Here is a 20347-nt window from a genome sequence, read left to right as displayed (position 1 = left end):
ATTACAATTTTATTGAATATATTCCATATACTGTACAGGATTTTAAAATCCTGTGACTTATTTATTATTATGATAATTGGAAGTCTGTACTTACTTTTCCCATCCTTCATTCTCCTTCCTTGTAGCAACCACCAGTTTTCTATCTATATTTATGAGTCTGTTTCGGTTTGTTCATTTATTTTGCTTTTTAGATTCCACATATAAGTGAAACCATGTGGTATTTGTTTTTCTCTGTCACTTGGCGCAATACCCTCTAGGTCCATCATATATATAATGTTGAGTTACTACGTTGTATACCTGAAACTAATATATTATTTGTCAACTATACTTCAATTTGAAGGTTTCAAAAAAGATTAAAAAAGAAAAAAAGAGTGTCTGTTCACCAAGTCTCTGCTTCTCAATCCTTCCAAATCTGTAATCTTGGGGTAGCAGATTTGTAAGGATTGAAAATATGACATTCTAAGTAGTCCTGTTACCCTTATAATTAAGTCTTGGTCCTAGTCCTTATATTTTACTTTCCTCCAGCATAAAAGAATTAGAAGCTCTTTATATGCTCCCAAAAGACTATTTTGCATTGACAAGTAGCCTTAGATTTCAGATGATGGTTCTGAAAAATCTCTGCCAAAAGATAATGTTGACAAAGGCATTTTTAAAAAAGTGGGATGAACTAAATTATTAGATAGAATAAGTAAAAATGGAAGTACTTAGGACAACAGTAGTATGATTTTACTCTCAAACAGTAATGTGTGCAAACACACTCTCTAGAATACAATCAAGTAAGCAGTCTACAAATAATACATAGATGTGCATATATATATGTGTGTGTATATATGTTCTGTATAAACAAATATACTATATTGCACTTTTAACAAGAGGATGCATGTCATATGAGTAACTTTTAGAATAGCATAGGGATTGAGTCATGTTCACCCATGAAGAAAACATGTAATCCTTACACATTATGTGCCTTTATAGCAAAAATACACATGTACATATTATAATAAATATTCGCTAATTATTTTTCAATGATTGAAATAAACTTATAGAGTTGAATATAACTAATATTACAATTAATATTACTAAGCTAAACTTAAGATACTGACAGTTTGATAATGTAAAATGATGGTTAAATTTGACAGAATTTGAGTAAGGGAACAAAGAAAGAAAAAAGATAATGAGAGAGGGGTAGGGTATATTTCATTCATTCATTCATACATTTCATACATTTATTCTATAGAGTGAGCGTCTGTGAAGCATAGTTGAAAGTAAATGAAATAAAATGATATTCATTTAATTACTAAAAGCTTAATAAGATTAGATAAATAACAATATTGGAATGATAAGTGAGATTTTTATCAATAAAAATTATCTTTGATAGCAAGCAATTTATTATCTATATAAAATAGTAAGTAGCAAATTAAAAATTAGTAGTATAAATTGACATTATAAGTCAGTACTTATCTAAATAGAAAAAACTACCATATCTTAAAAACACAATGTTTAAAAATTATTACTTCTTGGAAATGAGACTAGGGATGGCAATGCTGTTTTTTTTATAATAAACTTACTGTTTTTACTATATATTTTATATATTTTTAATGTGTTTATGCATTATTAAATACAAGGGATAGGATTTTAATGCCTATCAAAAATTATAAAAAATGCCACAAACTTTGATACACAATTGAAAATTTCCCTTAAGGAAATTATTCAGCAAAATAAAACTACATGCATGAGACTTTTCACTGCAGAGTATGTATAAAATTTGAAGAGGGGAAACAGCCAATAATGAAGGGATGTGCAAGTGTTGAAATACTATGTGCAAATATTAAAATAAAGTATTAGAAAGATTGAAGGAATTTAAATCTATGGCTATATAGTATAAAGAAGAAAAATATAATTGTATATATTTTATTGCAATTCTGTATTTAGAAATAATTAGCCTGAAAGAGCACAACTTCTATAATGAGATAGCAGTTAATGTGGTTTTGTTGTTCTGTTTTGTATCACTTTTTGACTTTCTAAAACTTTCAAGGAATAAAGGCACTAAAGGGTAGAAATTATAACAGATTCAGGTTGGGAAATATGACGATAAGAATCTAAGGATAAAGGAGGGAAACCTGCTTGCAGCAGAGAATCACAATTACTCAGAGTGAAAAGGTGAAAAGACATGGCCCATGTATTACAGAATTTGGTCATAATGAAGGACAATCAAGTTATTAAGCTTCCTCAAGATTGTGTCAATCACCAAGTAAATTAGAAACAAAGTAAACACTCTCAGCTCTGAGACAAGAGAATAGCACATTAGGCAGGGCCACAAATTCCTGAAAGTGACGGTAACTTCCACTTATACCTGAAAAATAGGCAGCACTGTCTGGGGGTCTTTGAGGGCCATGTGAAGGGCATTGTTGAGCTAACCTCAGTAGCAAAGTATACACACCAGTCAACTGTGATCCAATACTTACATACTTGCTGTTGACCATGACTCCTGATAAGCCCATTATTTTTCTTAACTTTTGCATTAAATATGTAAACAAATAACTTTAAAATTTAAGTGAAGATAATAAAAACAAAACCCAGAGTTAAATACACATATCCAGCAAGGATAAGAAACTTCAAATAAGCACAGAAGAGAGATAATAGCTGGTGGTGGAATACAGTGAGCCGCTACACACTCCTTCCTCTAAATGAAATAAAGACAGGCACTTGATCTCTTTCTCATACAGATAGTGGAACAGGATGGTTGTCTACATATTCCCTAATGAAGTTAGCCTTCTCCTCCACCAATGCCACTTTACAGAAACACCCCTGCACACCCAAAAAAGAAAATAAGGCACTTAAACATTCTTCTCTTACTTTCCTCATAATTTTGAATATCTATAATGAAGTAGGGACTGACCCAGAATGCTTAAGAAGTATTTCTGAGATTTACTTTTGCTAAACTTAACTCTTCTTAATATCCAGGGAACTGATCAAACTGAGTGCCTGATTTTGAAGAAAGGAAGAAAATGATAAGATTTAGTTGTAAACAATGTTAGAATTTTATTAAGCCAAAAGGTGATAATTACATCATCAATGGACAACACATTGACACAGAAATATAAATAACCTTGAGAGTAGTGGAAAGGCATAATAATATTTGCATCTCTTGTAATTCCTGTGTTTCAGAGATACCACTAATCAGTCTTTAAAATTCTTAAATGCTTCCCTCCACCTCTGGGGACTGGCACCTGATTGGTGATAAGGGTGGCTTAATTCAAGCAGGGTTGCAATAGTGATGTTTTACTAAATGAATTAACTGCTAATAGTCAAAATATGGAAGAGTAATTTTACTTGTTCATTATAAAAAACTAAAATTCATAATCTGTAGACCAACTTTTCAAAGAAAGGGACTTTGATGGCTCATAATGAATATCACTATCAATTTAAAGCCTTGGCTTCTCTTTCTCTAAATAATACTTTTATTAATTATCACCTACAAACTACTCCAGATACTTTTCACAGATCCTGGTTCTCCATCTGTTCTGATTTATCATCTATTTGCTGGATAGATGATAGATGTGAAACACCCTACTGCCACACTTCTACCAATTATCAAATTATTAAAATTTCCAATTCTCTCTAGCAATGAGGAATCTTTCCCCTTATAAACCTGTTATCATGCCACTATGTTCCCAAGGCAGGTATTGCTTTTCCTTTCCTTCCTCATACCAAAATGCAATTTAAATGAAAGATCGGTCATATTTCTGTTTTTACAATGCTTGCTAAGACAACTCTTAATTTAAAACCAAACAAAAACAACTCATTTATTCTGCAAATTAACAAAATAGAATATGGTTTTAAGAGTTGAACAAATTCACTTACAAATCAACCAACAACCCTGAACATTATTATTTAAACCCCTAGAGGCAGGAACTCAGTCACCATTTATATAATCAAGAAGTAAAAGTACAGCATGAACAAAAGGTCACCTGGCAAGCATGAAAGCATGAATCTCTTAAGTTTATCAGTATCTTTCTATTTAGAAATACACAATCAATTGTTCATCACAAATTGCATGAAACATGCTGGTAGGCCACATTCAGCCAGAATTTCAAAGAAGAAATTCTGTCAAAATAGTCTGTGTTCCCTAAGACACAGTGACAGATCTAAGTGATCAAACAAGTTCAATACACATAATCTATCTCAACTTCAGAAGGACTTCTGAATCTGTCCTGTAAATCATAACATAAAACACCTTGGAAATACATGACCTTGATAAAATTATTGAGGGGACTAAACAACTGGTTGTTAGTTTTTAGTGAATTATGTCAACTGAGTAGGGGAAATAAAAGATACGTTTAGTGATTGCTTCTTAATTCAGTGATACTTATTACTGCCATCCATAACCTATATTAATTAATACTTTCTTTTAGGAAAAAATGTCCTAGTTATTTACTCAGGAATCTGAAGACAGGTAATTGTCCAATCTGCCATTTAGCAGTTCATCTTTGACTCATTCAAACCACAGACATTATCATTCTCTTTTCTTTTATGGCCATTCCTATTTCCATTATTTATCCTCTTTTAAATCACAGGTGAAGAATATAAGGAAATATTGTTATTCATTAATTTCTTTAAAGTGTTGCAATATCACACTGTACAGTTGGCAAGTAATGAATGAGATATTGCAATTTATTTCCAAAAACTTCTGTCCTTAAGATCTATGTGGATTCATATTACACTTTAGCTTTGAGACTGCTCCCCAGGAGTTACTGTTTCATTGGCTTCAAGTTAGAACCTGAATTCCGTACTTTCTTCTAGTGTCCTAAAACTAGGTATGTTTGGGAAACACTGATTTATGTAGTATAATTTAACATGCTCTTCAAGTTTTCAAATCAACATGCAAAAAGAAACAGTATGCAAGATTAGCAATTGATATTTTACTAATTTCTTTCCCTGAAGTAGTTGAGATTTTATTTACTACATGCTCTGTATCTGAGTTATGAAGAGTAAAAACAGAACTTTCAAGGAATGCTTACATATGGGCACTATATCAGCACCAAGAGGTACATATTTTAAAAAATCTCAATGTGGTATTCAAAGGATTGTCATTAGCTATATTCTGATACGAAATGAAAGCCTCAGTCTTAGATGTTATCTGTCACAGTTCTGTGGCCAATGGTTTACAGGCTGTTTCACGGTTACGAAGAAGGGTACAAGAGAAGCCTTGTTTCTGGGTAGAATATTCCTGGTTAGCATTTTTGTCTCTCTAGAAGTCTCAAAACCATATTAAACAATCCATTTATATGAGCTCTTCCACTTTGGATCTGAAAATATAATTCCTATAAAGCATAAACAATAAGAGAAAAATAGGTAGTATGTTGTCCCTGTATACGAGGTATGTAGAATTAGCAGAGAATAGCATCCTGGACTGACCACGTGAGGAGATGGTGTCCAAGTTCCTGTTATAGCAAGAGTCTAAGAGGCTGCCTAACGGGGGAGACTGTAATCTGTGCTCCTCTTCCGGGTATACTCAGCTGCAACCATTCCCCACTCTAGAGTGCTGGTCCTCCTTCCTGCATCTCTTACTGCCTTTTGTGTCCTACAGTAACTGTTGGTCTCAGGGATTAAAAGTGGGAAATACAATTATGTCTGTAATCTCAAAATCTTCAGTGACTACAAACTGCTGACACAATAACAATTAAACTCTTTTTCACTGAATATTCGTGGCATGGTCTCTGCCCATGTTAAAATCCTTCTCAGCTCTTTACTAATTCAAACTTTAAGCTTGAGTAACTTTACAAACACTTTGCTGTTCCCGGACATGAGAGACCTCACATCCTTCTGCCTATGTAAATACTGTCTAAGATGTTTTTTCCTTGTTTGTCCTCAAGGCATATGTATGGTCATTCAAGCCTCATCTCTAATTTCTAAATCTATCATGCACCAGCCATACATAAATATTACCAACTATCTTAAATTTAATATTGCCAGTATTCTAAAACATTGCCAGTATTCTAAAAATACTGCATTCATTCTAAAACAGCTGTAAATTCATCATGATTCTTCATGAAAATAATGTTATAATTGGTAATTAAGGTCCTGGATTCATCATAGAATGCTACTGCCAGACATGACCTTTGATTTGTTTTAACTCAATTTCTTCCCATTATATACAGTAAATATAAACAGATTGTCTGGGGTTACTTTGGGAGTGAAACTCAGAGCTGAACTCTTCAAGAAGTTCATGTTTTGATTCAGTTTTCCTCTAAGATCCTTGCAGTTTCAAAAATGTTAGGAACACAGAATGATTAAGTCTTAATTCAAAATCATCTGTGTGATCTTAACCTTCTGACCAAGAACAGACACAAGATAAAATAGCCTCCTTTTATCCATGTTTTATCTGATTTTAATGAAAAGCCACTATATGTTTAAATACACACATATACACACCCATTCTAATGTAAGACTTGTTTGCATTTTAAAAATCCATGGTTGTCCCAATTGTCAAAAGAAAAAAAATGCCTCAAAATAAAATGGGGAATATAAGGTAGTGAGAAATATAGATAGAATCTACTGTTACAATTTACATACTGTATGATTACCAGCTTGGCCAACAGACTTGTAAAAATGTAGCAAAAGCAATATCTAAATTTCATGTGGTAGAGAGTCTACTGTTTCATACCCTGCCAGTAATGAGGAGAAAATGTGTCTAGAGTTCAGTATGTGAAGCTTTCACCCCATGCTGAGTATTTCTGCATTAAAATATACATTATTAATAAATCTGAAGTTCAGTTATATATCATTATTAATAAAATCTGTGATGGATCTCATCGATATTGGAAGAGCTCATTAAGCAACAGAATCTGACTTGGAACACAAAAATTCTAAAGATACCTGAAGATGCTATGTTCATTTTATATTACCTTATATTAAATATGTTTCTGTGGATGTGGTGTTAGCATAATCTCTGGGATTTCTGTTCACTCACCTTTGTTAGATAATATATGTACATATTTCTGGGGTGGTTCCTTGTGAAGAAATGGAAAGAATGTGATATTTTACATTATTTCAATGCTTAGTTATTACCTCATGGTCTGAAGAGGCTCTAAAGAAGCTTAATATTATAAGAAGCATGGGAAAACATTCCCCATGAGTAACTTGTTTTATGGATGCTGGGAGAATACAAAGAATCCCTGGTCAGGGATAGGATTTTATTGTTTTCAGCACAGAAGTAACATGAGCGCTATGGTCGCACTGCCCCCCAGGACCCACCGAGTAATGCAGGGTAGCCCTGGTGGATGTTGCACATGCAGGTGGTTTGCATCACAGGTAAGGAAACCCTACATTTAAGGAATTTCAAGTACTCAAAGAAGCTGCTAGCAATCCTGCCAAACACTGTCCCAGATGGAGATAATATATATATTATCCTGGACAGCAAAGAAATTAGTGTTCTGCCTTGGAGGCAGTTACCGAGTGTCTTTCAAAATTGTTTACTATACAAACCTCCTTCAAAAGACAGTCCATAACTAAGACCCTTCCAAAATAGAAGGCACCAGGTCCAGATGGGTTCACTGGTGAATTATACAACTCAAAGAAAGTATTATATCACTTAAAGGAATATTATTCCAATTCTTTACATTCTTTTTCAGAGGATAAAAGCAGAGTGAATATATCCTAACTTCCAGCATTACCTGATACCAAAACAAGAAAATGCATTACAAGAAAAGAAAACTACAGTCTAATATCTTCCCTGAATATAGATACAAAATCCTCAACAAAATATTAGTAATCAGAATCCCACAATATTTAAAAAGAATTATACACCATGACCAAATGGTATTTATCACAGGCATGAAAGACTAGTTCAACATTTGAAAGTTGATTAATGTAATTCATCACATTAACAGGTTATAAAAGAAAAAAAAATCACATGATTGTGTCAATAGATATAGAAAAAGCATTTGACAAAACTCAACATCCACTGATGATAAAACTCTTTGTGAACTAGAAATAAGGGGCACTTCTTCAGCTTGATAATGAATATCTACAAAAATCCTACAGGTAACATCAAACTGAATGGTGATAAACTCAGTTTTCCCACTAAGATCAGGTAAACGGCAGGAAATTCTCCTCTCACCACTTCTTTTCAACACTGAATTCGAAGTTCTAGCTAATGGAACAAGAAGAAAGTGGAAAGAAAAGGTATACATATAGAGAAATAACATGGATGACATTATCATTTTGTAGAAAATCCAAAAATACCAATAAATAAACTTCTGGAACTATTAAACAAGTTAGTAAAGGTAAAGAATATATATAGGTAAAGAGTTATATGCTAACTAATAAACAAGTTAGTAAAGGTAAAGGTTAATATATAAAAGGCAATCACTTTCCTATATACAAGTAATGAACAAGTGGAATTTGAAATTAAAAACACAATCTCATTTACATTACCATCCTCCAAATTAAATAGTTAGGTGTAAATCTAACAAAATACGTATTAGAATCTGTATGAGGAAAACTACAAAATTCTGATGAATGAAATCAGAGAGCTAAATAAACGGAGAGATGTACCGTATCATGGATAGGAACACAACATTGTCAAGATGTCAGTTTTCCCGTTGGATCTATAGATTAATGCAACCCTAATCATCACAGCACCTCATCTGTGGATAGTAACAAACTGTCAAATTCACATGAGCACATACATAATACATGTACACACAAATATGCACATGTAGTTCTACTATAACAGATATCAAATATGAAACAAACACACATATTTAACTGATATACATTTGTTTTTATAATTTATTATTTGTGGAGTGTTTGGAAATAGAAGAGAAACCAAATTATCTTTATTATTTACCTAGGGATTCTAGAGATGATGCCTAACTTTTTTTTCCTCACACATTCCCTGCAGTATGTTCTGGCAATAAAAATACTTTGAGATACATTAGCACTGCACTCAAGGTTGTATTAATTATTATTCAAAAGAAATTTGTGGCATATAAATATTTAAGTTTCATACTAAGTATTTTAGTGTTGAGGCTTTTAGCGGTCCCTTTAAATTGGTGCTCATAGTCTTCTATGATTTTTATTTCCTTTCAAAAACACAATAGTTAATAATAATAATCATAAAAGAAAGCTTTTTGAGCTTTCCTTAAGTGTCCAGCACCTAGCAGGTGTTGGTGAGTCTTTATAAAGGAAATAGAAATTAAGGAATAATAACTGACTCTCTAAAGTATAATAATTTTGTTTCAGTAAACGTTATTTCTTTTAAGGACAAGGGCAATGTTTTTTTCAAAATTAAAGTATTCTTTCATATTTTCTTATATATAAGAATGTGTTGATGCATAAATTCAAAATGTGAACACACATCTGCTTTAGTTATGGTTTTCGTGGGGAACAGTCCTTCTTTGGTGATATGCAGGATGCTGAAGGTGGTAAGATGAAAAATATTCCATCATTGAAAATTTAATGGATGCCCAGCAAATAAATTCCTTAAACAGTGGTGACAGTCACCAGGAATGACATTCCCTTATGCTGAAGTTGTCAAACTTCCTTTTCATCAGGTGGTAACTGTGTTTTCTAGTGTGGAAGATTTTATTTTGGGATGCAAGTTTGAATTACTAAATGAGAAAACTGTATGTGTTGTGACCAAAGTGAAAATGAGATTAAGTTTGAGATCTATTTGAGAACTTCACTGCTGGCCACTCTTTGGACCAACAGAATCTTACCACTTTCTTCATGCTACTCTGGTTTGTTGCTATTACATCAGTGACACAGTGACATCAAATACTGTTACCTTCTCAAAACAAGCAATACTTTACTCTTTACAAGAGTACATTACTGTGAGGATCTTTGTGTGATCCTCATACTAACCTCTTGACAAAGGTTATTGCCATCACCATAGTTCAAAACAAAGGCATTCTGTATCAGGAATATATATTACACAATAGACTCAAGAATTATTATTTCAGTCCTGTGATTTGTATAAGAGGATAGGGACTATGGACTGATATGTAGATGAATCTTTCAAGCTAAGTAGGCCTATGAAAGTTGTAAGGTAAAGGTATAAGAATAAGCATGGGTTCTATTTTAAGTACTGTAATATATGGTAAATTGTAACGCAAGGGGGAACAAACAAAAATATTGTGATTGTCTTGATGAAGTACTATTTCTGTACTGGCATTCAAAAGCAGAATCCCAAATAACCATTTATTTATAGAGTTATGAACACACACACACAGATATTAATATTCATAGTAATGACCGAGAGATATTATAAAATGTCCAGGTGTCACCTAAATCATCAATCAAATAAAATACAATGGTCAAGTATTTTTAATATTGGGCCATTCTGACATTTCATTTTGATAAAAATTGATGATTCATGAAGTTGCAATATGTGTTTGACAGGAAGTTGAAACATCTGGCTTCTATGTGTAAATTTCTCATAACCTTTCTGGATGTCAGTTTCTTCATCTGTTAAATGCCAAGGTTCAATCAACTTAGCTGTAATTTCTATTTTGGATGAACGTATTATGAATCTATGCAAATAACACTCTGATAACTAAAATATTTATTTAAATAAATATACAGAAATACTTGTAAGGATAAGGTCAGTATATTTAAATATAAATTTTCATTAATATCAAAATATGTATTTATATACAGAAAATACAGGTAATTTTTTTCATTAAAATATATATAAAGGCAATATAATTTTCTTATAAAATAGAATATTTCTCTGATTTATAACTAAGTATTAATGTCAGAATAGATCTAATATAGACAAATGTTTTAAATCTAAAGGACTGAGATTTCACACATACCAAATGAAAATAATCACTCAATTACTAATTAAAAACATTTTTTTTACACTTTAGCCAGCACTTACCTTAAAAGTCTATGCATTACTTGCAAATAGAGGATTTTTAATGGGAATGGGAAATAAAGATTGTGTTATTTTTAATTACATTTACTGAGGAAGTTAATAGTTTTTTGGAAAGGGATATGTAGCTATTTAAGTAAACAGTTTTCTTAAATTGTTTATAGCTTTAGATTATCATAATATTTTACCTCTTATTCAGTGTTTTTAACTGTTGAAAAAGAGACTGTTTTATATGGCTCTTCACAATTTGACTTCATGACAAGAAATTGTAAAGAATTTAAAATTGTTATAATAATGTTTAATGCTGTTTTAACTATGAGTTTAGTTATTTTGTAGCCTGAGCCAAACACTAGAGCTTCACATTTCATATTTTTAATCTTCTGCAATTCTTATAATAAAGGTTAAAATATTAGTAAATTATTAATAAATTAGCAATATTCTTTTGCATTACTTTGCCTATATTTTTGTGGAGGGCAAAAGATGCACATGCTTAATTTGATTAAATAGCATGAAACATTTAAAATTAATACTACATTAAATTGAAGGGGAAAACTCACATTTATGGATTCTTCTATTTAAAATTCTATGAAATACAGTAAATCTTATTAGATATGTGTTTTAAAGATGAATATTTCTCCTGTAATAGTTCCACTCTATCTTTACATCTAGGTAAGTTCCCAACCTTTACAGTGGGCACTCAAAAATATTTAATGGATCAATATTGTAATCAACCATTATTATCATCTTCATGATTTGAGAGAGACCACTATCCCCCTTGTAAACTACCAGAAATCTCTTAGTGGTGATGGAACTACTCAGGATTTCAACTTTAGTTCACCATTAGTACATTAAAATGTGTATTTCAAAATGGGATTTTTCACATTCACTCATTAATTCTTAACACTTAATTACTTTGATACTTTTCAAATCAAAATATTTTGTGATGATTTCAGTTTTAAATGACTATACAAAATTTCTTCAAGAATATATAAATTACATATAATAAGGATTGTGAATACAGTCAGATAGATAAATAGGTCTATTTATCTATAGTAAACTCTGAATACCTTTAATAGTCTGAGTTTCAAAATCAAAGGCAACATTTATTAAACATTTCTTGATGTTGATGCCTTAGCTTAATTCTTGGCAAATAGTTTTCTAGTGATGGGATAGAAATACATTAAAAAAAAAGAAGTTGAAATGACCAAATAATTAGCTATTTATACATTTTTGTCACTATTAACAAGTAATTTGTTATTCCTAAAGAGATTTTAAAATAAGTTTGAAAAAAAACTTGACTTACTGAAATATGACCTGCTAAGGTCCTGTCATTTCTGTTTTCCTAGTTGGGATAATATATCTAGATTAAAAAAAAATTAAAAGGAATACTAAACTACAGAACCCTTAATAAAATATATGAAGACTCATTATTATAGAATTACCTTTAAATTGTCAGAGAAACTGATGAATTAAAATAATAATAAAATCATTAAAAAGAATAGTTGCAGCAAATTATGTTTCCTTGCTTTGTACTTCCATGATTAGTTGGATTATGTATAAATCAAAGATATGCCTGAAATGCAATGAGAATAACTGTGAAATTTGATTATCTTCACGAGATGAGTACTTTATTGGAATGTATATGTAATAAGGCATTATTGAAAAAAAGCTATTTACATTCAAAAGCATAGCAGTTATGAATATAAGTAACAGATTCAATCTTCTTGGAAGGAATCACTCTGATTGGAAGGGTACACACAAAACAATTGACCACTTCCGTATTTTAGTCCTTGGGACCACCAGCCTCTTTGTTTCTGAACTCAGGTCCTACTCCCTGAAGTCCCTTACTGACATGAACCATCAACACAATTGATGTTCTGACTTGTCAACAGAGCTGTCAGAAGTCATACTGTGTAATCTTTAATCAGAAAATATCCTTACACTTATCAAAGATACTCCAATATGCTGACAATGAAAATAATAAATGTTAATGCTCTTTTATGAAAAGTGCATAGTTATTTTTATTAGGTATTTTTGGCTTGTCAAGACATTTCTCAATGACTCTCTTCACTGTGGAAAGTGCTGCCATTCACAAGGACAAATCTATAGCAAACATGTTATATTACATGATCCTGGTTCCCCTGGACCTAGTGAATCTGAATGGAGTGGTTATATGTCTACTGCAGAAGCCGTGAGTTTCTATGGAACTTGGAATCTGAACGTAGAACAAGCAAACTCTGTCTCTGCTGGTATTTTCCATGGAAAAGGCAAAAACTTCAAAGTTCCACAAAGGTCCTTTAAGTCAACAAAATGCACCAAAAAGCATTTATGATGGGATACATCATAGAAACTGTGGTTTTACTTTTGTAGATCAAAATCTATTTTTGAATGTTTCAAGTAATTTCTTTGTTATAGAATTTTGTTAGGAATTCTGAAAATTACTTTTTTCTTTAACCAGTCTTCAGTGGGACAGTGATCTTCACATGTGTGAAGTTACTCAATTCACTTGAGTAACTTAGAAAGGTAATTGGAATTGAAATTTGCACTTCGTTAACCATCATGTCTCAAACTGCAAGCTAGCTGTTATACATCAGAGAACAAGGATTGTTAAACCATTACTATCCTGAAGATTTCCTTCTCTACTCTTATCAACACCTTCACCCTCAAATCTCATATTTTTTTCTGGACCACAAAGGAAGGGACTATCTGGATACAATGGATTTATAGATTTTCATTACAGATATCTGACTGCATTGTTAGTCCTGAAGCTATTGGAACAGAGAGAAGAAACAATTAGTTCATGCTCATAGATTGGGCAATTCTAGCAACAAGAATCAAATAGCAAGAGAGTTTTTGGACTCTGACTGTAACAGGCAGTTATCAAAGGGAACTGGGAGTCTAACAGTAAATAAGAATTTGGAGGAAAACACTGGTTAGAAGACTTTAAATATATTTGGAAGTTAACTTAAGCCCTTTCATCAATAGTGGCTGAGGGGGCAGGATGAAGGGAGAGGGTGTGGCTGGTGTCCTAGGGTGGTTTCAGATGGAGGACAATGCCTGAGGACCTTAGATATGTCCCTAGAGCATGAGTTCAAGCAACAGAGCTTGCTGAAACAGCTTCTCTAGGGAGTTGGTGGTGGTGGGGCCCTCAGCCTTCCTACCCTAGACATTGCCACCAGGTTCAGGATGGAAATGACCTTTGGGCCACCTTTTCAGCTGTTAGAACCATCACAAAAGCCAATGGGACCAGCACATACAAACAGTACCTTCCCCTACACCCCAAAGGATGAGGAGAGCATGCCCCCCATCAGCACCCCTGATGTTTAGACTCTGACATCTCAGTCAGTTCTCTGTACTGAGTCCAACGTGTCCCTGCACTCGACATTCTTGCTGCCCTTGGTGAAGCTCTGCTGCAGGCTCTGCTGCAGTGTTCATGACACTATGGTCACCATGTGGGTACACATTCTGTAAAAGGTGTCCCTTGTGGTCAGAGAAGTGTCCCATGCGCAAAATGAAGCTGATGATGGCGGTGAACAACAAGCAGATTGATGAGCTCTTCATCCACTGCAGGCACAGTCCGTCTTAAAGCTGGACTACCTTTGGGAACACCCCTTCACCAACAAGCTCAGCACCTGGAAGGGCACCTTAAGGGCAGCTGTAACTATAGGTGTTCGCAGTGTCCCAACAGTTCCCCAACAATTCTAGGTGCCTGCTCCTACTCAAGATGAACCTGGTGACCCAATTCAAGGAGTGTGAGCACATCAAGTGTTCTCACTCCAAGTATAAGTGCACATTTATTGGGAATCAGGACACATGTGAGATGTATTTGAGACTTGCCACTTCCAGGGCCTGAAGGAGTTACAGCAGCAAATGGACTACTGGCTTCCACTAGATGCATGAAGTGCTGGCCCAGAAGGTACCTGGAGATCCCTTTGCTGTGCTCCATGCTAGGCAAGCTCTGGGGGAAGAGTGACCAGGTGGTGAAAAGTCTTGAGCTCTAGTCTGATATCCTGGATGAGAATCAGAACAGCTTAGCAAGGACCTCATAAAGGTTCAGAGAGACACATTCACGTTGAATGGAAAACTAATCCCACACCAATGCATGGCTGAACATGAGCATCTTAAGACCCTATGGCCACCATCTGATCTTCAAGTACCAAGGAACCTTCCTTGGCCACCAGGGCCCAATCTGGTGTCTCTGCTTCTGTTCCATGGGTCACCTGCTTTTCAGCTGCTCCTTTGACAAGCCCGTCAATATGTAGGACAAAGGAACCATCTACAAGTTCCAGAAGAGAATGGAAGGTGATGATGACTTTGTGCTGGCACTGATTCCAGGGGTGCAAGCTCTACATTGGCATAGCAGACTGCACCATCTTCTTGTGGGCATTCAGAATCTGTAGGTGAATGCAGTCTGAGCTCATTACATCCCAGTGTGCATGCAGGTTTCCTTGCACAGCATGCTCTTCACTGGCTTCCTGAAGGCCATCAAGGTTCTGGAACATCTTGGTCACCAAGCTGAAGTTGAAGAAGGACCTCTTGAACCTTAACCACTCTGTGTGGGATCTGGTGGTACACAGAACTACCTGAATCCACAATGGCTCCTACGAATAAAGATCTGGGACATCTAGACCTTGACTGCATCCACATCCTACAGACATCTGGAGGCAGTGTTTACTCTTTCCATGTGATGACCCACTGTATTGTCTGTGTCACCTAGAAGAGCCTCATCTACATGTGGGACATGGAGTCCAATGAGAAGGCATGGACATTGACAGGCTACATGGACACCATGAGTACCCCAGTGATCATCTTGAGGCCCTACCAGAACAGTCTTCAGCACATTCTACTACCATTACCTATGGTCTGAAGTAGGGAAAACAAGATCTGCATTGTCACCAAGGCAGTGTGACAGTGATTACCATGCCCTGGGGCTGGTCCTTCCCAGGGACTGTGTACAGCACTGTGAAGTTTTAGACTTCCTAATATAATTAGACTTGGTTTCGGCTTCCCTTGGGCCAGGTTGGCCACATGAACAGTCTTAGGAACTCTGCCTGCTTTGCGGGGACAGGGAGGGAAGCTCAGCCTACTAATCAGCGCCCTCCCTGTCCCATACTCAGACAGCCTCCTTCTGCTTGGCTCTGTCCTCAGTGCTGCTAAAACAATGCTCAGCCCTTCTCTCCAAGCACCCTGTTGGATTCTCTCTCAACCCACCCTCCATCCCTACCACAGATGTCCTGTGGGCCACTTTAATCACTTTTTCTACTGCTTTTAGACTACATATAGATTTGACTATTTCCTGATTGAAATAAAAGCTGCACATAATGTGGGAGAATAAAGAAGTAAAGAATTTGAACAAAAGATTTTGAGTTGGCTTTAGATGGACTAAAGTCTTTCAAGATTCATCAAACCACAAATTAATATCTATAATATTCTTTCAAGCTGTTTGCCTGGTCATGGAGCAAAAATAGAGTTAAATAGATGAGATGCTGATTTATATGAGGAAAATTTCAGTCTGGAAATTTAAAGTAATTTTTAGTCTTTGATATAACAAAGATGATACACATCTGCAAATATAAGAGTAACAAATATGACATGAAATTATGGTCATTGTTACAGCCTTTGCTCATGAAAGGTGTTTTATATATATATATATATACATATGGTTCTTTCATTTGTTCTTTAATCATATTCTCTACCTAATATCTTCCGGTAAAAGTATATTGCAAATCTAATGTATAGGGGAAAATACACATTTGTTAGGTAGAGATTGATCTGCCAGTTACACAGATGAAACTGCATTTAAAACATATGCTTATCCCAAAGTATCATTTTAGCATTTAATTAAGTGTGCAGTTCTATTAGGTGATGCCCATAACCTGACATAATCAGCACTTCAAAATTATACCCAGCTAAATCCAAGGTGCTAGCTTAATAAGCAGTATCTGTGGAATTATTTCTGGGTTATGTTTTCTTATGCCTGCTTTAAATCTAAAAGCTATTACACAAGTATTCTCTACACAAAGTGATTTTGATCAACTCTCTGCATTTATAAATCCCACACAGTTGAGAGAGAAAAATGGATGTACGAAAGATTCAAATGAGGACAGCTGCAGGAAAGCTGTGCATCTAGTACATTCTGCCTCCTGTTGTAACGACACAGTGCAAGTGGCAATGACTTTCCTTCATCCAGTGATGGTGTTCTGTACAATTTGAATCGTTCTCCAATAACTTGTAGACCTCCTACAGATACGTACGTCGAAAATTTCATCTTTCATTGCATTACATCATAGCACTGTAGTAATATGCCCCTATAAATAGGTATTTTACATGCTGCCTCCATATGCACTTAATATTGATAAAAAGAAAATTACTCATAACAGTAATAGGGCAAGACAAGCAAATAAGAATTTTTGGAGGTATAGCAGCCACATTCAATTTTATAAGTGGCAATATATTTTCTTGTTATTTTCAATTTGACAAATATTTATTATGGCCTACTTTGTGAAAGAAAGCAAATATGCAATTTCTAAATTCAAGGAGACACAAACTCCACATAAAATATTTAAATATAATCCTGACAGTACTTCTGTGCTAAGATATTTATTGCAAATATTAAGTTTTATATATGTTCAGGAATGATGTAACAAAGGGTATTTATAAGGAAAATTCACCTGCCTTTATGGTGGCATTCTCTTAGCCAAACAAAATAGCTACAATTATTGAGCATTTACCATTTACCTAACATTACACATTAACTCATTCAATTTTTCCCATTTACTGTGTGAGTCAGTATTATTAAACAATCATGTTACAAATTAAAAAAAAAACACAAAGTTTGGGGAGGTTAAACACGTGCACTGCTCCTTGTACTAAATGCAAACGGGATTCAAGTCCATTACTCCAGAGTTCATTTTCTTAAGCCTTTCACCATCCTGCCTAATCAAGGGCTAATAGACACTGAATGTTTTTTCCCCGACTTTATTGAGATATAACTGACATATGAAATTATGTAAAAAGTTAAGGTGTACAATGTGTTGATTTGATACTTACATACTGAAATATAATTGCCACCCTAGTGTTAGTAACACCTCCGTCATGACACATGATTACCATTTCTTTTTGTACTGGTAACATTTAAATCTACCCTCTTAGTAACTTTCAAGTACATAACAGAATATTGTTATCTATACTCACAATGGTGTGCATTAGGTCTCCAGAACTTAACAACTGGAAGGTTGTTCCCTTTGACCAACATCTTCTCATTTCTCCACTCCCGAGTCCGTGTTAATCATCATTCTATTTTCTGTTTCTGTGAGTTCGGCTTTTTTACAACATGGTTTTGTTTTGTTTTTGTTTGTTTGTTTTATTTCTCAGTATTAATAGATACATTTTATAACTCAGGAGACATGTGCAATGTCTGGGGAAAGTCTTGGTGTTCATGACTGCAGAAGGAACTGTTACTTGCAAATGGTGGATAAAGACCAGTGGTGCTGCTAATCATCTTCACTGTCCAGGACAGCTCCCTACGACAAAGAATCATCCTGCCCAGAATATCAATGGTGTGGAGGAAACCTTGGCTAGATAATTCTGAGTTGCCAGTGGGTAAGGGTTGTTAATTATAGAATTAAGGAAGGACAGAGAGAACAACACAGAAGGGGATATAGTGAAAAGAAATACTGAGGAAACAACAACTCTTGCCTACTCAACAAAAGATCATGTATTTCTGTTTTCCAGTTTTGTATTCCAACATGGTTTTCTAATTCAAAGAGGTCATGTTTTTGAGAAAATCTGTTTCATTTCCCCAAGAGGAAGGAAAAATACAGTAAGTTAATAGTATGTTTGTTGCCTTCACTTACATCTTTCTAGAGAGTTTCTAAGCCTTGCAAATAACACATAATGTAAATACATTAATAAACCACCCCTTCTACTTTTTTTGTGCAGTTAGTACCAAATATGAGTTTGCACGAGTTTTCCTACCCCCCATTGAATATACAGGTTACTTATTTTTTCAGAGTAACCAACTAAATTAAGTAGAAGAACCCTTATTTGGAGGGCCAGATTTTTTTCCATGGCGGGGGGAGGGAACAAAATTATGGAACTTGGATAAGTAGATAAATTACTGGGCCACTTTTATCTACATTTCTCTCCACTAACTGCATCCCACATGTATAGGCAGAAAACAAATATAAAAGCTGAAAGTCAGCAAGCTAATAAGAAGGTTTTTTTCTTTTTCTTTGTATTTTATCTGAGTTAGACTGAGTGAGCCCAATAAAATCTTGAGGCAATCATTCGTGAATTATTATTTGCACTCCACTACACCCTGGAAACACATACACTGACAGAAATACATGTGGTGGTGGAGCACTTCACTTAGTTGGACCAATATTGTGAGCTAACATTGAGCTTTAGTATGACAAAGATTGTTTTGGCAGTTCAGGAAATCTAAGATTGTTACTAACTGGTAAGTAAATAACTGTCTGAATCACATTCTTCACGGTCTTTAGTATGACTCCAGGCAAATACGTGAATTAAAAGTCTGTCTTAGAAGTTCTCACTTGGCCACCTATCAAACTCCTCTTGTTAGAAATGACTTGAAATGCTTTGTTTACAAATGTGCTTCATTGCATATCAGTATAATGTTTTTGAACCTTATTTGTAGTTATAAAATAAAAGGTTCTGTTCAGTTTAAAAGATTCATGATTTAGAAGCAGGTAGAATTAGCTGGCATAGATGTCTTTTAGCCTCCCCTATCACTCCAGCATCTGCCCCTGCCTTAGGCATACCACAGAAGAGCAGTTTAGCACTTAAGGCAAAGGTAGAACATGATAGAAAACTAGAGGTGTTAGAGAAAAGAGATAGGTGAGAAAGAGAGGGGGTTAACTAGACATTGCCAAGCTGTTACTGCTCTTGGAAAGTTAGGTAGAAACCACAGCGGTGGCCCTCCTGCATTCATCTTTCATTTTGATAATGTCACAGATTTTGACATTTGTGCTGTATTTCTGGATTGATTTATTTACCCTAGTTCCTTTTTGGAGCAGGTATAGTATGTTACTGAAATATGTCTTTTTCATTTTATACTTTCTTGTGAATTATGAGTTCTTATAAGTCACATTTAAGAAGGCAGGTTGTTTATGAAAAAACAAAATAAATACATATTTTCAAGAAATCATGTGAGTTTAATAAGTTTTATAATGACATTAGTAATTCATTCTAATATATGGCAGAACCTGAAAAAATGTCATTTGAGGCTGGATTTTAGAACCAAATATCAAAGAGGTCAAGGCTGATCCATAACCTATCTCTGACCATGGAGGAGAAATATCCTATTACAATGCATCAAAGCTTCATGTTTTTTCATCCTTTTTAAAAGCTTGAAATATCAAATTAAGTTCAATCAAGAAATGCGTAGGGAATTAATCAACTTTACTTTTATAGGGAATCTGAGATATCTTCAAAACTCCCCTT

General features: G+C 34.4%; 1 protein-coding gene and 1 pseudogene across 1 annotated transcript in view; one reads left to right on the top strand and one right to left on the bottom strand.

Moving 5' to 3' along the window:
* Positions 1–20347, bottom strand: part of LOC140843570 (uncharacterized) — a 254046-nt gene that overhangs the window by 87094 nt on the left and 146605 nt on the right. The window lies entirely within an intron of this gene.
* LOC108401240 (E3 ubiquitin-protein ligase TRAF7 pseudogene) lies at positions 7231–15749 on the top strand (annotated as a pseudogene).

This window comes from Manis javanica, chromosome 9 (assembly GCF_040802235.1).
Source record: "Manis javanica isolate MJ-LG chromosome 9, MJ_LKY, whole genome shotgun sequence".
NCBI classification, from domain to species: Eukaryota; Metazoa; Chordata; class Mammalia; order Pholidota; family Manidae; genus Manis; species Manis javanica.
The sequence above is the reverse complement of the archived record's forward strand: the minus strand, read 5'-3'. Positions and strand labels throughout refer to the sequence as shown.